The sequence below is a fragment of the Bubalus kerabau genome, chromosome 5 (genome assembly GCF_029407905.1).
Source record: "Bubalus kerabau isolate K-KA32 ecotype Philippines breed swamp buffalo chromosome 5, PCC_UOA_SB_1v2, whole genome shotgun sequence".
Classification (NCBI taxonomy): Eukaryota; Metazoa; Chordata; class Mammalia; order Artiodactyla; family Bovidae; genus Bubalus; species Bubalus kerabau.
In genome coordinates, this window is record NC_073628.1 from 31,761,010 (window position 1) to 31,772,359 (window position 11,350).

General features: G+C 40.1%; 1 pseudogene; it reads right to left on the reverse strand.

The window, feature by feature from the left end:
• Positions 1-828: 828 nt before the first annotated feature.
• LOC129653820 (glyceraldehyde-3-phosphate dehydrogenase-like) lies at positions 829-1,823 on the reverse strand (annotated as a pseudogene).
• Between the last annotated feature and the right edge of the window lie 9,527 nt (positions 1,824-11,350).

Consider the following 11,350-nt stretch of genomic DNA (forward strand, 5'->3'; position numbering starts at 1 on the left):
GACTGACAAGAGATACAGGAGTAAGGTTATATATTTTTTTCCTTAACTCCTTCTGTAGCACATAATCTGTGTCCTTCTTTCAAAATCCACTAATCTTCTCCACACCATTTTTCCCTTTGTGGAAACTTTCCTTTCTCCCATTTTAGAATTAGGTTTCCTAACTTCTCTACTGTCATAAGAAATTAGGATTATCGACCTATTTTGTATATTTTTCCTGCCCTGACACCAAGTTAGTTAGTTCAGTTGCTCAGTCGTGTCCAACTCTTTGCAACCCCATGGACCGCAGCATTCCAAGCCTCCCTGTCCATCACCAACTCCTGTAGTTTACTCAAACTCAAGTCCATCAAGTTGGTGATGCCATCCAATCATCTCATCCTCTGATGTCCTCTTACCTCCTGCCTTCAATTTTTCCCAGCATCAGGGTCTTTTCCAATGAGTCAGCTCTTCCCATCAGGTGGCCAAAGTATTGGAATTTCAGCATCAGTCCTAATGAATATTCAGGACTGATTTCCTTTCGGATGGACTGGTTGGATCTCCTTGCAGTCCAAGGGACTCTCAAGAGTCTTCTCCAACACCACAGTTCAAAAGCATCGATTCTTCGTCTCTCAGCTCTCTTTTTTTGGGGGGGTATAGGGTACTTTATTGATGGTACACAACAAGGCAGGGTTCCCTAAGCCCCTCCCTTCCTCAGGGCCTCAGGGATAAAAACCGTTTGGAGGTCAAGAGATTCTCAGTGTGGTGAGGATCGAGGTGGGGCAAGGACCCCCGCAGCAGCTGAGTATTCTCTCTTCCTCTCGTGCTATTGCTGGGGCTGGGGGTCAAGGGACCTTACTCCGTGGAGGCCATGTAGACCATGAGGTCCACCACCCTGTTGCTGTAGCCTAATTCATTGTCGTACCATCAAATGAGCTTAACAAAGTGGTCACTGAGGGCAATGCAAGCTCCAGCATCAAAGGTAAAGAGCGAGTGTCACTGCTGAAGTCTAGGAGACAACCTGGTCCTCAGTGTAGCCTAGAATGCCCTTGAGGGGGCCCTGCAATGCCTGCTTCACCACTTTCTTGATCTCATTATATTTGGCAGGTTTCTCTAGGTGGCAGGTCAGATCCACAATGGATACCTTGAGGGTGGGGATGGAAGGCCATGCAGGGGAGCTTCCCGTTGAACTCAGGGAGGACCTTGGCCATGGCCTTGGCAGTGCCGGTAGAAGCAGGGATGATTTTCTGGGCAGCCCCTCGGACATCACGCCATAACATCCCCCAGGGGCCATCCACGGTCTTCTGGGTGGCAGTGATGACATGGATGGTGGTCATGAGTCCCTCCATGATGCCAAAGTGGTCATGGATGACTATTGCCAGGGCGGCCAAGCAGTTGGTGGTGCAGGAGGCATTGCTGACAATCTTGAGGAAGTTGTCATACTTCTCATGGTTCACGCCCATCACAAACATGGGGGCATCGGCAGAAGGTGCAGAGATGATGACCCTCTTGGTGCCACCCTTCAAGTGAGCCCCAGCCTTCTCCATGGTAGTGAAGACACCAGTGGACTCCACCACATACTCAGCACCAGCATCACCCCACTTGATGATGGTGGGATCTTGCTCCTGGAAGATGGTGATGGCCTTTCCATCAATGACGAGCTTCCTGTTCTCTGCCTTGACTGTGTTGTGGAACTTGCCATGGGTGGAATCATACTGAAACATGTAGACCAAGTGAAGGTCAATGAAGGGGTCATTGATGGTGATGACGTCCACTTTGCCAGAGTTAAAAGCAACCCTGGTGGCCAGGCGCCCAAACAGGCCAAATCTGTTCACTCCAACCTTCACCATCTTGTCTCAGGGATATGGCTGGCACAGCACCAAAGATGCAGTTGTCTGTTGAATGGGTAGGTATAGAGAACCTAAGCTTTCTTTACAGTCCAACTCTCACATCCATACGTGACTACTGGAAAAACCATAGCTTTGACTAGATGGACCTTTGTTGGCAAAGTAATGTCTCTGCTTTTTAATATGCTGTCAAGCTTGGTCATAGCTTTTCTTCCAAGGATCGTGCATCTTTTAATTTCATGGCTGCAGTCACCATCTGCAATGATTTTGGAGCCCCCCAAAATAAAGTCTGTCACTGTTTCCATTGTTTCCCCATCTATTTGCCATGAAGTGATGGGACCCGATGCCATGATCTTTGTCCTTTGAATGTTGAGTTTTCAGCCAATTTTCTCACTCTCCTCTTGCACTTCATCAAGAGGGTCTTTAGTTCTTCTTTGCTTTCTGCCATAAGGGTGGTGTCATCTGCATATCTGAGGTTTGACATTTCTCATGCCAATCTTGATTCCAGCTTGTGCTTCATCCAGTCCTGCCACAAAATTTTAGTATAATTATTGTGTTAGTAAAAAAAGTCTTGCATTATTAACTCAAATGTATCATGTTTTCTGCTGCAGACCTAATTCTGTTTGGGGAGCATCTTTTGTGTTTGTCTAGTCTCTTGTGTTTATCTAGTACACAGCTGCCCCTTTATGTCATGGCCATCTAACATCACACAAGAAGTAGCACCAAAGAGAAAAAATAAAAATACAAAGAGTTCAAGCACAATAGAACACGAACAACGATAGTGGATGAATTATAAGTTGTTAAACATAAATCTCAATTATCTTTGTTTATTAATATGTAAGAATTGACAATTATTCTCAAGTGAGATACTAAAATGGAACACAAACTAGCAACATGCCCTTGTGGCTAACCTAGTACTATCAGATTGTGCCTTCACTCTACCACATCCTTGCCATGTGTCTCCTCCACACCTTCACCTTCCTGCACCTGGTTTGCAGCAGTAGCTTCCTAGTTCATGACCCAATCTCTCAACACCAAACCATTGACCAAACCATTGCTACTCTAGAATGTCAGTTTGATCTTCCCTGCTCCTAAGTTTTAGTGTGTGTGTAGGTGGGGGGGAGGGGGGGTGGTTTCACATTTTCCTACTGAACACTGCTTGAACTCCTTAATATTTTGCAACCTGACCTCAAACTTCCTTTACAACATCATCTTACATTCCTTTAGGAGTCTGCTCTACCAAATTTAGAAGTGATACATTCCCTTCACACCAATTTGAAAAAAAAAAACAATGTCTGAACATCAAAGTCTAAACATGGTTATCTGTTTTTAGTTCTTTTCAACTGAAAATTGTATTTTATTTTTTTATAAAAAGGTGGTTGACTTAGCTTGTAATTCAAACAAGCAAGTACGTGTTTTTTCTTGAGGCAACTATCATACTCTTATTTGCAATAGATGTGTTTTATGTATACTTCTGGTTTAATTGCCCCAAATATAAAAAGGAGTTAAGATTTAATGTAATAATTTCACTTCTTCTTCAGAGCAATTTAAGTGAAGAATATCATGGCTATTAATAGACTTTGGTGCCACTATGCTGACTCAGGCTGTAGCACCAACAGTTCATCCGTTACTGTTTTTGCATCATCAGGGAAAATATGAGCACAGGAAAAAAGGACAAAAATCTTAGTATTTCTAAGAAAATAGTCTTTGCTGACAAACCTATTAAAAGAATTTTAAAGACCCCCTAGGGCTCCATGGGCCACATTTTTATAACTGCTGCTGTAAACACTGAATTAAGGTCTTCACGCTGCTTCTGTCTTTCTCAGGAGCCCCAGGTTGTTGTTAATAGAAGACAAGAAATCATGAGTTGAAGAGAAGAAAGGTGCAATCTTGGAACTTATGTTCTGGTGTTCCGTGTTTGCTCAGGGCTTCAGTCATGTGTCTCCAATCCCGTGTGTGCCCCTGGACCCTGACCAAGATGCTGCTTCTCTCTGGAACTTTTACTTCAAGCTTTCCAGCTGTGTTTCCTTTAACATTTTTATGTGGCATATCAGAGTTTCCATCATATTGCTTATAGTTATTAGCTTGCAGGTCCTTTGGTAGAAAATGAGCTTCTGAAAAGTAGAAAGCATATTTTATTCATTTCAGCACCCATTGCCTAGGGTTGGCACATGGTAGATGTTTTTTAAAAAAGGAATGAAATGGTTTAGGAAAAGTGGGTTTTCTGGCTGTGGTTAAATTTTCATTGTAACGACTACTGATTGAAAAAATAATGGTAGGCATCTTTTATAAAGGCTAACTATATTTCAAGCATGGTTCCAAGTGTTTTCTATATATTTAATTTAATCCTTATACATTTTTACACTCTTCAGTTATTATTCTCAGTTCCTCCCTATCTGTATTTTGTTGAAAAAGAAATTGAAGGTTAAAAGGACAAGCAATGTTTTCCCCTGAACTCACTCCACTAGCAATTATTGGAGTCAGTATTCAATCATATGATATTTATCTGAATGTTAGAGACTTCACATATAAGATACAAAGTGTGTTTTGGGGGGCTTTGCTGTGGACCTTATTGGTTTCTTTGATGGCAACATCATTGTGCATATTGATCTGAGAATATCAAGATCAGATAATTTTTTTTGCCACCCAGGTAGGGGACTGCTAAATATAGTGTGTGCACAGATGGTGGAAATTTGGTTTCCATGATGTTTTTATGACTCTGATTTGTTTTTCTGTGACTTTTATTAAAATATATGTGTTTTCTTCTGATCCTATTAGCCCCTTAATGAAAAACAAATCTAAATTTGTTTTATGTAAGCCTGCCTTACTGCATTTAGCTCAGGAACCTTATACCCAAATGATCAATGGCCAAGCTGAGGAAAAGAAAAAACAGTTTAAAAAACAGAATCACTCCAGATTACTTTGAAATAGGGTCTCAGTGGGCTTCTCCTCTCCAGAGACTATGATGCTTTTATTCTCTAGATGAATTTACCTCCTGGTAGCAGAGTTCCCCAAACTAAACTTAGAGAGACAAATAAGCCAGGATTCCATATGTTGCTGCATGTAATGGAAAATATGCCTTCTTAATGATGGGGTTACCTGAATTCCTAAAGCAGGAAGCATTTTCCAGCAGGAAGATATTTATGCAGTCAGATTTTTTATTAGTGGGGTATATTTAGTAATCCTAGATTTAAATAGTTTGGGAATAAATATTTCCATTAAGGTCAAAGTAAATTAGTTATCTCCTACTAGACTGCACAGGAAATTTCATTCTGGGCTACAGAATTCTTAGGGATGTTTGTATGTTTATCTGTTTTTGCTTTGTTTTTAAGCAGTATACACCCTCACTACAGTACTGAACTCCATGACGAAGTTCCTTCTCTGTATTCTAACCTTCTAAGATGAACATTCCTCCTACGTTCACTTCATCCTTCTCAGCTCAGGCACTGTCATGGCGATATATTATCAAGACTGTATCTCATTTTTACCATCCCACACCTGTCAGGATGATCGTCTTTAAAAAGTCTACAAATAACAAATTCTGGAGGGGGAATGGAGAAAAGGAAATCTTCCTACACTGTTGATAGGAATGTAAACTGGTGCAACTACTATAGAGAACATGAAGGTTCTTCAAAAAACTAAACATAGAGTTGCCTGTGATCCAGAAATTCTAGTCCTGGACATACATTCAGAGGAAACTCTAATTTGAAAAGATATATGCACCTCAATGTTCATAGCAGCACTATTTACAATAGCCGAGACATGGAAGCAACCTAAATGTTCATCACCAGATAAATGGAAAAATAAGATGTCATATATGTGTTTGTGCACGTGTGCACATGATTATTTGCTCAGTTGTATGCAACTCTTTGCAATCCTTTAGACTGTAGCCCACCAGACTCCTCTGTCCATGGAACTTTTCAGGCAAGAATTTGGAGTGGGTTGCCATTTCCTTCTCCAAGGGATGCTCCTGACCCAGGTATTGAACTTGCATCTCCTATATCTCCTGCATTGCAGGCAGAGTCATTGGGGAAGCCTATACACATACACAAAAGGTTTTGTTTGTGCCCTCCAAGAGTCTGTTTCCCAGTCCTGTATAAGTTCTGGAGGCTGTATGGTGGGGTTGCAAAATTGCACTCATCTCACACGCTAGCAAAGTAACGCTCAAAATTCTCCAAGCCAGGCTGCAAAAGTACGTGAACCATGAACTTCCAAATAGGCAAGCTGGATTTAGGAAAGGCAGAGGAATCAAATATCAAATTGCCAACATCTGCTGGATCATCAAAAAAGCAAGAGAGTTACAGAAATACATCTACTTTTGCTATATTGACTATGCCACAGCCTTCGACTGTGTGGATCACAACAAACTGTGGAAAATTGTTCAATAGATGGGAATACCAGACCACCTGACCTGCCTCCTGAGAAATTTGTATGCAGGTCAAGAAGCAACAGAACTGTTCATGGAACAACAGACTGGTTCCAAATTGGGAAAGGAGTATGTCAAGACTGTATATTGTCACCCTGCTTATTTAACTTATATGCAGAGTACATCATGAGAAATGCCGGACTGGATGAAGCACAAGCTGGAATCAAGATTGCTGGGAGAAATGTCAATAACCTCAGATATGCAGATGACACCACCCTTATGGCAGAAAGTGAAGAACTAAAGATCCTCTTGATGAAAGTGAAAGAGGAGAATGAAAAAGTTGGCTTAAAACTCAACATTCAGAAAACTAAGATCATGACATCCAGTCCTATCACTTCATGGCAAATAGATGGGGAAACAGTGGAAACAGTGACAGACTTTATTTTGTGGGGCTCCAAAATCACTGTAATTGATGACTGTAGCCATGAAATTAAAAGATGCTTGCTCTTTGGAAGAAAAGTTATGACCAACCTAGACAGCATATTCAAAAGCAGAGCCATTACTTTGCCAACAAAGTTCCGTCTAGTCAAAGTTATGGTTTTTCCAGCAGTCATGTTTGGATGTGAGAGTTGGACTATAAAGAAAGTTGAGCGCTGCAGAATTGATGCTTTTGAACTGTGGTGTTAGAGAAGACTCTTGAGAGTCCCTTGGACAGCAAGGAGATCCAATCAATTCATCCTAAAGGAAATCAGCCCTGAATATTCATTGGAAGGACTGATGCCGAAACAGAAACTCCATACTTTGGCCCCCTGATGCGAAGAGTTGATTCAAACGAAAAGACTCTGATGCTGGGAAAGACTGAGGGCAGGAGGAGAAGGGGCAATGGAGGATGAGCTGGTTGGATGGCATCACTGACTCAATGTACATGAGTTTGAGTAAACTCCAGGAGTTGGTGATGGACAGGGAATCCTGGCGTGCTGCAGTCCATGGGGTTGCAAGGAAGTGGACACGAACTGAGTAACTGAACTGAACTGAACTGAACTAATATCCATACACAAAGGCACACACACACACATATGAGGGTACTTCTCAGTCATGAAAATAAATGCAATAATGCCATTTGCAGCAACATAGATGGAACTAGAGATTATCATACTAAGTGAAGTTAAGTCAGGAAGGGAAGGACAGGGACTTCCCTGGTGGCTCAATGGTAAAGAATTTGTCTGCCAATGCTGGAGACATGGGTTTGATCCCTGATCTGGGAAGATCACACATGCCACGGAGCCACTAAGCTCTGGGACCCAGAAGCCACACCTACCGATGCCCACGTGCCCAAGAGCCGATGATTTGTAACAGGAGAAGTCACCACTATAAGAAGACTGCACACTGCAACTAGAAAGTAGCCCCCACTTCCTTCAACTAGAGAAAAGCCCATGCAGCAATGCAGCCCCAACACAGCCAAAAATAAATAAATAAATAAATACAAAAAATACAATTTTAAAGAAAGACAATAACTTAAAAATGTTAAAGAAAAGACAAAACAAATATAACTTTACTTATATATGTGTAATCTAAAATATGACACAAATGAACTTATCAATGAAATAGAAACAGACTCATGGAGCAGACTTGCTATTCCCAAGGGGGAGGGGAGGAAGGGAGGGGTGGATTGGGAGTTTGGGATTAGCAAATTTAAAATATTACACGTTGAATGGATAAATAATAAGGTCCTATTTATTACCACAGGGAATTATATTTAATATTCTGTGACAGACCATAATGGAAAAAATATATGAAAATTATATATATATATTAATATATGTATAACTGAATCACTTTCCTTTACAGCATAAATTAACACAACATTGTAAATCAACTATACTTCTGTAAAATACATTTTAAAAAAAGACAGTGCATCTCATTTTGTTTTCAAACCATTCAGTAGCTTTTTGACCATGGACAGGAAGCCACACATATTACATCATGATCTATGTAAAGACAGAATTTCACAAAGGGACTTTTCTCTTACAGAGTGTAACATACTTTGATATTCTCTTATATAGTCTCCCTACAGGTCCATAAATTGATAATGTGTACATTTACAGGTCATAATCCTCAGTTTGAAAAAGATATTCAATTTTAAAGCAGTGGCTCTCAGGAGTAGGAAAATTAAAGAAAAACTATGTAATATTAATGAATAAAAGCACACATTTGCTATAAGAAAACCAAGAGATCACTGGTTCTAAATTTTTGCCATGAATGAGGATCACCTGAAAGGTGTATTAATACACTCACAAATTACTGGGCTCCATATCTGGAGATTTGATACAGTAGAGTGGTGAGCAATCTAATAATATGCATTTTAAATAAGTTCTCAGTAATGCTAATGCTGCTGGTTTGGGGTGGACCCTTTGAGAATCTAGGGGTTTTCACACTTTGAGTCTAGGGGGAAATCAAGGATTTCTTCCCACTGTTCGTTTTTTTTCCACCTGTCCTCAGAATTCTAAGGATGCCCCCTTGTGGCAAGTCAAGGAAAAAGTTAACAAGACAAGGCATCCAAAATAGTACTGATGAAAACAGTAGAAATAATTCTCAAATATAAGGGAATGACAGAGGAGGAGATGGTTGGATGGCATCGCCGACTCAATTAACATGAGTTTCAGCAAACTCTGGGAGATAGTGAAGGATAGGGAAGCCTGATGTGCTGCAGTCCATGGGGTTGCAGAGTTGGACACGACTGAGACTGAACAACAAAATCATCCCCTCCATCTCCTTCAGAAAGGAGAACAATGATTATTGTAAATAGTAAAGCATGGGACTCAAAAGTCTAGAATTTAGAATTAGATGAACCTGGGTTCATGTTGGGGAAGCTACTTAACTTTTCTAATTCAAAGACTTCTCATTTACAAAGTAGCATAATGACAGCATTTCTTTTTCATTTCTTAATATTATTGTGAAAATTAAGTACATTAACATATAAAGACTGGAATATCCTGATTTACAGTTTAAGCTGTGAATAACTGTCCTCTGGAGAAGGCTCTTGAGAGTCCCTTGGACAGCAAAGAGATCAAACCAGTCAATCCTAAAGGAAATCAACCTTGAATATTCATTGGAACTACTGATGCTGAAGCTGAAGCTCCAATGCTTTGGCCACCTGATGTGAAGAGCCGACTCATTGGAAAAGACCCTGATGCTGGGGAAAATTGAGGGCTAGAGGAGAAGGTGACAGGAGATGAGACGGTTGGATGGCATCACTGACTCAATGGACAAGAGTTTGAGTAAACTCCAGGAGGCAGTGAAGGACAGGGAGGCCTGGTGTGCTGCAGTTCATGGGGTCTCAAAGAGTTCGACACAACTTAGCAACTGAACAATAAAGAATAACAACTGTCCTCTAACATTCTCAAGTGTAACACTTGCACCCAACTCATACTCATATCCCCATTGTCAAGCCTTCCACCTAACACATTTTCCCCTAGATACATCCAGAAAGAAGCACCAAAGACCCAGTGTGAATTCAGAATTCCAATATGTCCATTGCTCCTGCAGGATTCTAAAAACCCTCCTACCACTTGAAGTCTGTTACTTCAGAACAAGCTGTTGTGGTATACAAATCCCAGCTGCTGTCAAAGCAAAGACTGACTGGCATAGCTAATGACAATACCTCCCACACGATCTTCTGCTTATTGCTGCAGACATGTCTCGTGTAGGTGGTTAGCCCTGAGTCCCATGTCCTGGAACCTGCTCGTGCTATCAATGCAGGTGGCCACCCCATCTGAGGTCCACAATTGAACAACCTTCCTCTCAGTGCTGTGCTCAGCTTCAGATGCACAACAGTGAGATGCACCCGAGTTGCCGGTACAGAGCTCTTTTTCCTTTATTGATGTAGAATTGACATACAATATTATGTAAGTTACTGGTATACAATAAATAATGCATACTTTTTTAAAGATTACATTCCATTTATAGTTATTTAACATACTGGCTAAAATATTAACTATATTCTTTCATCTATGACATATCCTTGTAACTTATTTTATATATACTAGTTAGCCCTTTAGATGCAATCAATAATTTTCACACACCACAATTACATAAACTAAGAATATCCAGACTTTAAAAATAAAGCTAAGGACTTCCCCGGTGGTCCCGTGGCTAAGACCCCATGTTCCCAGTGCAGGTGACACAGGTTTGATCCCCGGCCAGGAAAATAAATTCCCATATGCCACAAGGAGGACCAAAAAGTAAAATTGAAAAATTGAAAAAAAATTAAAAGCCATTAAAAAACAAAGCAAAACTACCTGCTTTAGAAACATAGGTCACATTTCTTTGATTAGTAATGATTTGCCTAGTTTTTCACCATCTGAAAATAATGAAAGGAAATTAAAATGATCAATTTCTGCCCTAAGGAGCTCATTATATACTTGAGGATATAAATACATATTGAATTTCTTTGATCTAAAGATTTTTCTCACATTTGAATATTTCTAAAACCTAGTGACATTTAAATGTAGTAATGTTCATTTCTGAAAGTAAAACTCTTTAATAAATCAGTGCCATTTTAATAACCTGTGCCATTTAGGAATTAAAACCAGGAAAATTAGAAACTAGCTATAATATAATACAAGAGGTTGTGTAAATGTCTCTCCAGATATTTTTAGGCTATACAGCTAATGGGAGTCAATTTTTAATAATAGAAACCTTGAGAATGAAAAATGTAGATACTGACTTCTGTACACACACACACACACACACAATGTGCACAAATATCACTACCAATATTATTTATCACCATCACTATTCATAGTTATTCATATAAATCTCATAGTATTTTAATGTGAAAGGTATCTATTCCTCCTCTCTAGGAACCAACAAACCTCCAAGCAACGTTAATAACCACAGAATAGCTCTCAAGTATTTCTAGTTTTGCCAAGAGAACACACTGGTCATAATAAACACTCTCTTCCAACAGCATAAAAGAAGACTATACACATGGACATCACCAGATGGTCAACACCAAAATCAGATTTATTATATTCTTTGCAGCCAAAGATGGAGAAGCTCTATACAGTCAGCAAAAACAAGACCGGGAGCTGACTGTGGCTCAGATCATGAACTCCTTATCGCCAAATTCACACTTAAATTGAAGAAAGTGGGGAAAACCACT